Source organism: Macrotis lagotis, chromosome 3, assembly GCF_037893015.1.
Source record: "Macrotis lagotis isolate mMagLag1 chromosome 3, bilby.v1.9.chrom.fasta, whole genome shotgun sequence".
NCBI lineage: Eukaryota > Metazoa > Chordata > Mammalia > Peramelemorphia > Peramelidae > Macrotis > Macrotis lagotis.
This window is the reverse complement of record NC_133660.1, coordinates 54,801,894-54,812,863: the sequence shown is the minus strand read 5'-3', so window position 1 is coordinate 54,812,863 and position 10,970 is coordinate 54,801,894.

Genomic DNA, 10,970 nt, shown 5'->3' with positions numbered 1-10,970 from the left:
AAGGACTCTTTTCTAAAATATACAGAGAACTGAGTCATATTTTTAAAACAAAAAGCCATTCCCCAATTGACAAATGATCAAAGGATATGCAAAGGCAATTTATAGATGAGGAGATCAAAGCAATCCATAGCCATATGAAAAAATGCTCTAAATCATTAATTATTAGAGAAATGCAAATTAAAGCTTCTCTGAGGTACCACCTTACACCTCTCAGATTGGCCAATATGACCAGGAAGGATAATGATCATTGTTGGAAGGGTTGTGGGAAATCTGGGACACTATTACACTGTTGGTGGAGCTGTGAACTCATCCAACCCTTCTGGAGAGCTATTTGGAACTTTGGGCAACAAAAATGTGCATACCCTTTGACCCAGCAATACCACTACTTGGTCTATACCTTGAAGAGATGATGAAAAAGGGTAAAAACATTACTTGTAGAAAAATATTTTAGCAGCCCTGTTTGTGGTGACAAAGAATTGGAAATCAAGTAAATGTCCTTCAATTGGGGAATGGCTTAGCAAACTGTGGTATATGTATGTCATGGAACACTATTGTTCTATTAGAAACCAGAAGGGATGGGAATTAAGTGAAGCCTGGAGGGATTTGCATGAACTGATGCTGAGTGAGATGAGCAGAACCAGAAAAAGACTGTACACCCTAACAGCAACATGGGAGTGGTGCTCAACCTTGAAGGACTTGCTCATTCCAAGAGTGCAACAATAAGGAACAATTTGGGGCTGTCTGCAAAGGAAAGTGCCATCTGTATTAAGGAGCTGTGGAGTTTGAACAAAGTTCAAGGACTATTCCCTTTAATTTAGAAAAAAAACCAGATATCTTATTGTCTGATCTTGTTGCCTCTTAGACTTCTCTTCTCTTCTTTAAGGATATGATTTCTCTCTCATCACACCCAATTTGGATCAAGGTACAGCATGGAAACAAAGTAAAGACTGACAGAGTGCTTTCAGTGGGGGGAGGGTGGGGGGAGGGAAGCAAGATTGGGGGGAAAATTGTAAAACTCAAATAATATCTTTAATAAAAATAAATTATTAAAAAAACAAGACAGTAGGGTCTAGAGAAGCCAAGATGAGATGCAAACCACTCAGCAGGAGATGATCTTAATAAGCAGTTTGAACCATAATTTTTGCTGCTGAGCTTTGTGTCCTGCCAGTTTCAGTTGTTGAAAGTTTCATTAAATTTGTTTAGTGCCTTGGGGAAAAAAAAGACTATGATGACATCAGGGAGGTGATGCCATGACAAGTACATGATTTGGAGATTTGAGTGAGGGGAGGCTGTGCTAAGTCAGCAGCCCCACTTTTTCCTCCATAACTATCTGGGTTCAGTGGCCAAGATGTGGATCAGGTCCACTGGAGATGGCCCTAGATGAGGAGCAATCAGGGTTAAGTGACTAGCTCAAATTCACATAGCCAGTAAGTGTCAAATGTCTGAGAATAGATTTGATCTCCTGTCCTCCTGACTCCAAAGCCAGAGATCTAGTCATAGGAGCAACTTAGTTATCTGTAAGGAATATATGGGTGTTTGGGTTCCTGAAGACTGTGAAGGGAGAATCATTAGTTTGCATTACAAAGACTGGGCTCTGCCTATGGGCAGGAGGTAAAGTCAAAAGATTCAATCTGATCAAAAAAACTGAGATTAAGTGGGTGTGTCCCACCTTTCTAAGGTGGGTTCTATCCTCCTTTTCACATCCTCAAGGAGATCTAGCTTGTTCTCCTTCATTAGTATAATGAGCAGGAAAGGGAAAATGTATGGGGACCAATACCTGAATTAGATTGTGACCCTAACCTATGAATGGCATGAGGGGCAGGAACAAGACATAAAAGACCTTCCATTTCTGGGATTCCTCACCCCTCTCTTCCTCCTTGAGAGGTGTTCCATTTTGTTAAGATAAGGATTCAGGAATCATTTATAACAATTTGCAGGTTCACTCATGATATTAATGAAAATCTCTTTTCCCGGTATTTTCCTTGAAGAACAAAAAAAAATAATGCACACAAATGGCTTGATTTCAAGCCCACTCCCTTGGGAACACCCTGTGGGGAAATATCTTAGAGATTCTCTCTTGATGGATTTGGATTCCCTCTCCAGGAATTTCCCTAAAATCTTAAAGGGGAAAGGTTGCCTTCAGACTTGAGGGGCAAGAGTGGTTGGTAGCCAGAAACCAAGGAAACTGGAAGGATGAAAGCTGATTGGATCCTGTCTGATGTATGAATAACTTTGGATGCTCCTGCAGGGATATGTGTTTGTATTATTCCTGACTTGTGTAAATATCGAGGTTAGTTATTTCTGGGTCTGGTAACTTTTAAGTTTTAAACCATGGGAGCTGGAAGTTGGGCTGAGAAGTTTCAGAAGGTTGGAGAAGAAAATAAGTCTGGACATATGTCTACAACACCCCCCTCGTGGGTGATCAACCCCTTTCTCACTGAGCCGGTGGTAACTGTGCTAGTGTGTAGAGTTTAAGAGAAAAGAGAAAGGGGACTCTTAAAGAGAAAAAGTTGTGTTTGGGGAGAGTTTAGGAGAGAAAGAACTTTTTAAAATTTTATTTATTCTTTTGTTCAAATGATGCTTTTTTATACATTACTAAAATATTCTTATTCAAGAGTAAACATAATACCCCCAAATATAGACCCACATGAGCAATAAAGTAAAAGGGAGAGAAAAAAATTATTATTAATAATAATAATAATAATAGGGGCAGCCAAGGGATGCAGTGGACAGAGCACCTGCCCTGGAGCCAGGAGCACCCGGTTCCAACCCTGCCTCAAACATCCAACAGTCACCCAGCTATGTGGCCCCGGGCAAGCCACCTAACCCCATTTATCCTGCAAACATCCCCCCCCCCCCAAATAATAATAAATGTGCTTCAGTCTGTGTTCCAATACCTCCAGCTCTGCTATGTGAACATTGTTTAGTCAATATATCTGTACCTGTAACTTCCCCTTGATTCTGTAAATGTGACACCCCTACTTATGACCCTTTCCTTACTGAAAGGAGGAGAGGCAGGGTGAAGATGTTCTCCATTGAGAGAAAAGGAAGTTGAGAATATTGGGTGGCATGATTATATCCTACATGAGTCTGTATATCCTGTCTAGGGAGAGTCCTACCTCTGATTTAGACAATGGGGCATTAGTAATGGTGGGAGGAAAATCTAGCTGACAGAAGCCATTGTCCAGTCTTTTGGTGTGGTTAACTGTTGGATTTGTGGTAGTCCACAGCAGTTTGAGAATGCCAGTCCCTCTGGATCTGGCCTAGATTCTCAGTTCCTGGTCAGAGGTGCACTGTGGCACAGGATTCTGGTTGAGAGGAGAGAAACACCAGTGGCATACGATTGAACCAGTTCAAAGTGACAATTGTCAATACCAGTCTGGACAGGATATTTCCTGCTACTGCAAATGTCTGTGGACTTATGTCCAGAAGCAGGGTACATAAATTCTAGACTGTACAATTTACAGAGACAGGTAGACTAAGACTCACGTGAGATATAATGATAGTACCTGGATCCCTTGTCAGAATCCATTGTGGTAAAGAAAATTGATTACCATTGCATATACCCAAAGGATTGGTTAGAGAGCTGTTATCTAGACTTATGGGCCTGATACCTGGGCACAGGATGGGAGTTTGGGCTATGGAACACCAATTGCCTAAAGAAAGGATGACAATAGGCAAATAATAGAAGACATCAAAAAGGTGGCATGTGCTCCCTCACAAAACTGGAAAATAACAGTCCATCTTTCTGATAATGAGACAGTAAAAATCTTGATAGAAGAAAAAGTCAGTAGTTATTTCAATAACAAGGGTTGTGATTTAAGAAAGAAATCACTAATAAGATATGGAACCCTAAATTCTTATTATAAAAGAAAGGGGGGGAAATTGTGAGAAATAGTGGGTGTCTGAGTTCCACAAGAAGGTGAAGGGAGAATTGTTAGTTTACATTGACTGGGCTCTGCTTCTGGGCAGGAGGTAAAGTCAAAAGACTCAATCTAATCAAAAACTGAGATTAAGTGGGTGTGTCCCACCTTTCTAAGGTGGGTTCTATCCTCCTTTTCACATCCTCAAGGAGATCTAGCTTGTTCTCATTCATTAGTATAATGAGCAGGGAAGGGAAAATGTATGGGGACCAATGCCTGAATTAGATTGTGACCCTGACCTATGAATGGAATGAGGGGGCAGGAACAAGACATAAAAGACCTTCCATTTCTGAGATTCTTCTCCCCTCTCTCCCACCTTGAGAGAGTTATGCCATTTTGTTAAGATATCTTAACAAAAACCATTTTAATCACTCTGGACTAAGTAGTCACTGGTCATTTATAACACTGTCCTTCTGTTTCTGCCCTCACAGTAGATGGATAATTTCATCTTCCCGTCCCTTTAAAAACTCACCCTTTACTCAGTTGAGTTGACTGTCTTTTGGGAAACTAGCTCCACTGTCATGGAACTTCATCCCCCAAATAAGCACCCTTATGTATACCACAGCAATACTTAAAAAAATCTTTTTTGTCCCCAAATTCTTCTGGGTCAGAGTTGATCTTTTAAATAAATTCTTTCATGTTCACTCAAACCCCTGAAACCTGTAGCTGGCCACATTTTCCCACAACAATCCTGAATTGTGAGTGTTGGATCCAGGCCTGAGTTTTCTTCTTGCCCAGTAGAGCTCCATTGATTATCCTTTCCCAAGGACACAAACCCATCCTCCATGGAAACCCCAGTCCCTTCCAGTCCCAATGAAACCATACCATGCAGCCTCCTAAATCCAATATCCTATAAAAAGACTTGCTTTTCCCCACTACCCACTGAGGAGTCTACTTGAATCTAACCCTCTGTTCCTTCAATAAACAGTTTTGCATCTACTTCCATTGTGATATCACATCAAAAATTTATTAAGTACCTATTATATAGGATATAAAGAAAAATAAGAAAATTCCCATAGTCTTGTCTTTAATAAACTCAGTCTAATGAGAAGGACAACATGTATAAAAACTGATTAGTTAATTTTTCCAATTATGGTAAAAATAATTTTCAGCATTCATTTTTGAAAAGTTTCCACCCTTCCACCTTCCCTCTTCTGCCTGTAAGATAGTAAGTAATCTATAAGCAGCTAATCAACTAAACGAGCTCACTCTTAATGTTATATATATATTTCCATATTAGTCAAACTGTCAAAGAATCAGAACACCAAAAGAAAGAAAAAACAAATTTTAAAAAAGTGAAAATAGCATTCTTTGATGTTCATTCTTTCTGTCTTTTGGAATTGTCTTTGATCACTATTGCTAAAAATAGCTAAGTCTATCATAGTTGGTCATCACACAATGTTGCTATTATTGTACACAATGTTCTCCTGGTTCAGCTCACTTCACTCAGCAACAATTCCTGTAAATCTTTCCAGGTTTGATAGAAGGTAAATTAAAAGAGGAATATTCTACTGGAAGAAAACCATGATATAAGGAAGATCACCTTCCTGATCATGTCTTGCAGTGAATTGGATTTAAGTGAGGGAGGGCTATATAAAGTCACCAGCCTCACTCTCTCCTCCAGAGCCATCTGGGTCCAGTGGCAAGATAGAGAGTTGGATAGTTGGATGACTGGAGATGACTCTGGATGAGTGGGAGACCTTGACCCTTTTAAGTTAAGGTCTTTCCCATGTCTCAGTTTGATTGAAGTAATGCCCATGCAGAGATTAAGGCTAAGTAAGAAATGGGACAAAGAATGATCTCTTTTACCTAACCCCAAAACTCAAAACATAACAAAGCAAATAAACAAAAAAAAAATCTATCTGGGAGGAGAAGACCCTAAGAGATTTTGGTTAAAACAGAAATAATGGCTATTTAAACCTTCTCACAGTTCAAATAATAATCAAGTGAGACTTGGGTTGGAACCTATTGCTGGCCAATCATTGAGATTTGATTTGAGTTTAAGGCATAGAATCTAGCCTGTAAACTCCCAGATATCTTTTGAGGTTTCAGTCATTAAAATTTATATTCCTTTTGGGCAGAGCACCTGCAATTAAGGGTATAATTTACTATGTGGAGAGAGAAAAAGGAGAAAGGAAGGAAGACAAGAAGGAAGGAAAGAAGAAAGGAGGGAAGGAATTTATGTTGCCCAACTGCAATTGGGAAATTATTTAGCAGTTAGTAAGGTCGGAAAAGGTCTGCAGAATGTGGGATTTGAACTCTTGAAGGAAGCCAGGTGAAAGGGATAGGGCATTCCAGGTATGCAGGACATCAAAGGCAAAGATATAAAATGGGAGATGGGACATTGTGTTCATGCAAATGTACAGAGGTCAGTCACTCTGGTGGGAGTATACAAGATTTTGAAGGGAGTAATAATGTAAAAGAAGCAGGGAAGGGAGGAAGGGGTAGGAAGAAAGATAATTTTTAGTGGAAAGGTGGACAACCAAACCTATTTGTATAAAAATTTTATAAAAGCTCTTTTTGTTGTGGCTAAGAATTGGAAATTGAGGCGATTCTCTTCAGTAGGATAATGATCAAAAAAGTTGCAGTTTAAGAAATGATGAGTAAATTCTAGGCAATGAAAAATGTTATGGTGAATAGTTAACTTGTTTCTAATCTGACTTTCTGCCTACAAAAAAGCATATCATGTTTAACTTGAAAGGAGACTATTTTTTGTACCTCTCTGGAAAAAAACTTACTTTGTACCTCTCTATACTGCCCTTGGATAAATAATCAGTTCCTCACATATTCTGTATCTGGTCAGAAACTTCCCTATACCAGATATCTTGTATCCTGTAAACATTCCTGTGTGATCAGAATGGTGTGATGTTGTATTGGTTTTCCTTAAACAGAATAATCAGAAGATCCCAACCAGAGAACAAAAAGGAATTTATTTGCTCTTGTCAAGAAGAGGGCACTGTGAGGAATATGGTGGTGTGTTTGGGTTCCACAAGAATGTGAAGGGAGCATTGTTAGTTTACATTACAAAGACTAGCATCTCCTGTATTGTTGCCTATGGGCAGGTATGGGAGTTAAGACAAAAGAATTGACCTCAATCTGATCAAAAACTGAGATTAGGTCTGGTTTGCCCCACCTGGTTCCGAGTTAACCTAAGGTCCGAATCCTTCTCCTTTGTCCATGCTCTAGGAGGGAGCAGTTCTTGCTTATTAGTATAATGAGTAGGGTGGAGAAAACCAATGGGGACAAATATCAATTAGATTTGTGACTCCAGCCAAGGATTGGGGTAGGAACAAAGCCTTTCAAAGTGCATATAGCATCTAGCAGTTCCCTTGACAGAAGTGTGCCATTTAAGATGTCTTAATAAAAACCCATTTTAATCACTCTGGACCGAGTATTCACGAGCAATTTTTAACAGGCACAACCTCTGTAACATGAGTTATAGCTCTAGGAGGAGTGCAAAGTGTGGAGATATGTAAGCCCCTTTTACCCACAGTCCCAACCCCCTTGATACTGGCTAGATGGCTGGGCTCACAATCTTTCCACAAGGGTCTAGCCAAGCATTTTCAATTGCATAATTATTCAGATTTCAATTTTACCCATCAGAGAGATAATTCTGTATCTTTCCATATAAGGGGATCAATCAGCACAGGGTTGTATAATCTTTGTTACCACCTGACCTTGGGGAAGTGGAAACTTTGCAACTCTTGCGAAGACTCATTGAAACTTCACTCAGTTATAGTTCCACTCAATTCCCATATATTATGTCAAAGTTATCTTGCCCCACATAGGGACCAGGACTACCTGGCTCTAGAAGGGAGTTTGAGGTAACCAAACACTGTTGAAATAACACAAGGTTACCCAATAAGTGAATAAGTCTCTCTCAGCACTTACACTGTTTCCTTATATGTCTTAGCAGATTTCTCCTTCCTTTGCTTGTTCTCTTAAAGAAACCAGCCTACTTGCAAGACCTTTGCTTAAATGTACTGAACTTATATATCCCTCATATTTCTGGGTCATTGAACATGTGAATTCATTCATAACCCTGCTCAAATCTTGACCTCTATTTCTCTGATTCTCAATGCAGTGAGTTTCCTCCCACTATTTTAGATATATTATTCATATATATATATATATATATATTTTTTTTTTTTTTTTTTCTCTTTGGAAGTGTATGGATATTAGGGAAGGACATATCCTATATGAGCAGGGCTAATCTTTGGTATTTACCTAATTGCTGGATTCTCACCTGTGGCTCCAAGAAGCTGTAGCATGCATAGCAACCACACCTCCATAGAAAAACCTTCCTGGCAGATAGGTTAAACAAGGTTGAGGATAACCAAAGGTTATCCTGTTAGTGAGTGTCAAAGTGCAATAACAAAAATAATAATAATATGCATTTTTACAACTATATTCCTGGTCAAAGATTGATTTTCTTAGCTATTGTGAGGAATGGAATGTGTCCTCCTTTAGACTTTGAAAGACTTGCCTTGCCCTCCTTAGTCCTGGAAGGAGTTGTGTCTTCCTTTAGACTTGGAAAGGAGTCCTTTCCCTGCCCTCCTGGTACTTACACTCATAAAATAAATTATCTCCCTCAGGCAAGATAGCATTATAGTAGAATGGATCTCTTCCATATAAAATAATAGAATGATCTTTAGGGAAGTTTAAGATTTTGTCTGATGATGTTTGTCCTTTATTTTTGAAGAAGATCATCGGGGAGGTGAGGTACCATAACAAGCACATGATTTGGATTTGAGTGAGGGATTGCTAAGGTTTTGTCTACTCTTGTTATGTATATTCTGTTCCTCTCCCCTTGCAGCTCTATAAATTTTCTGATCTCCCTCAGCTTGGTGTAGTCACTACTAGAATGGCCTCCACCTAGAGGTTAATGTAAATCCCAGAGAATAAAACTTCATGTCTAACCTTTAATTTCTGTTATTTTATTTTAAACTTTTTTTAAGATTTTGTTTTTGAAGTTAACATGAATTAGAGGGAAATCTATCCCAAGGATATGAAGACTTCCCCCAGCAGAATGGGGAGATGAGAGCAAAGTATTCCAACTACCATGAAAGAGATTGAAGCAGGTGCTGTGAAATACTTAGAGTTTGGTCAGACCAAAGAGGTCATCCACTACATCGCTGTCCATCTACAGGCATCCTACTTTTTTCTCCTTACTGGACTTTGATGACTCTGGAACAGATAGTAAGACTGACAACTTTGCAATTATGCTTCACTTATTAATGAGTCAAGACATTCACTTATGAGTCAAGACATCAAAAACAAAAGATGAATCATAACAGCAATAATTGGCCAAATTTTGCATTTACCAGCATGTTATGACAAGCAACTTTACATGGTGTTTTAAGTATAAATCAGAAAGAAGACAGGGAACATCTTGGGAACCCATGTCAGCAGTCATCAATGGGAACAGTTAAGGTCTATAGTTTGATTTGAGAATCATATTCCTGGCACTTTTATATTTGATGGCATGAAAAACAAGTATCAGTCAAAATTGAGCTATTTCTTTTTCCAGCAAAAGTGATCACCAACTTTGTTTATTCTTGGAATTTGTTCTCTCTGCTTTAAGGGACAGGTAAAAAGATTTTAGGAATGTCTGTCTATATTTATTTAGATGGGAAAACTGTCTAATTAGATTAGAAATTTTCCAAGATAGGATGAAACAAGTAATACAAAAAAAAGGAAATCAGGAAAAAAAAAATTTCAGTCAGAAATTCTATCAATACAATGCATATCCTTGATGCATGTTATCCTTATTTCCTATAGAAAGTTAACTGATGTCAATCAATGAATATATAATGTATAGGTCAAAATAGACTAGGAAGTGCTTCAGGAAACCAGTAATTGATTTCCTTGCCAGGTAGAGAAACATAATCATGTTCAGTTTCATATATGAACAAGTTTGCAAAATTTTATGAAAGGTTTTGAAATCTTAGGATCTGTAGGAAAGGAAAAGTGGTGGAATCAAAGACAAATTTGCCAAATAAAACATTGGTGAGGATGCTGACAAATCATTCCAACACCATTTTTAAGGATGAAATTGGAAGAATATTAACAATAATAACCTAACTAAAGTTGGGAAAGAGCTATAAAAACTTATATAAGAAAGTGATTTTATAAAATTTATATAATAAATTATGCACACACACACACACACACACACACACACACACGGTAAAATCATTTTATGTAATAAAATGATTCTTGCCTCTAGAACAGCTTGGTAGCACAGGACAGCTTGTCCTGAATTCAAGAAGATTCATCTTATTGAATTTAAATCTGGCCTCAGATACTTATAAGCTATGTGACCTTAAACAAGTCACTTAACCCTGTTTGACTCATTTCCTCATTTGTAAAATGAGCTAGATAAGGAAATGACAAACCACTTTAAAATCTCTGTCAAGAAAATCTCAAATGAAACCTCAAAGAATCAGATATGTTTGAAAAAACAAAATAGGCAACAATTCTCTCCATCAGTGATGGTGGAATTATCATATTTTGATGTTCTAGCATAATAAACCTTGACATACTATGCGAGGAAATAGGAAATGCATGCTTAATTGAAAAAAAAAACCCTTTATTTGGTTCTAAGATGCCTTAGTTTTTAGAAATATTTTTCTTCAGTTATATATGTTAATTCTTAAAATAATTTTTTGAAAAGTTTTGAGTTCCCAGGAGAACATTGTATACATTTAACAGCTACATTATGAGATGAATTAACTATGTTGCTTCTTGCCTGACTCCTTCTCTGCATACTCAGCTTGGTCCAGGTGTTTTTTTTTTCTTTTTTAAATTTATTTTTCAATGAGCTAGTTATTTAATTATTTTTAAAATTTAATTTCCTCCAGTTTTTTTCTTCTTTCTCCCATCTCTTCCTCCTTTACTCATTGAGAAGCAAGGAAAACAACCCAATACATATATAGAGAGAGTAAAATAAAACAAATTGCCCCATCTATCATGTGAAAAAAATGCTTCAGGGCAGCTAGGTGTCATAGAGCACTGGCTCTGGAGGCAGGAGGACCTGAGTTCATT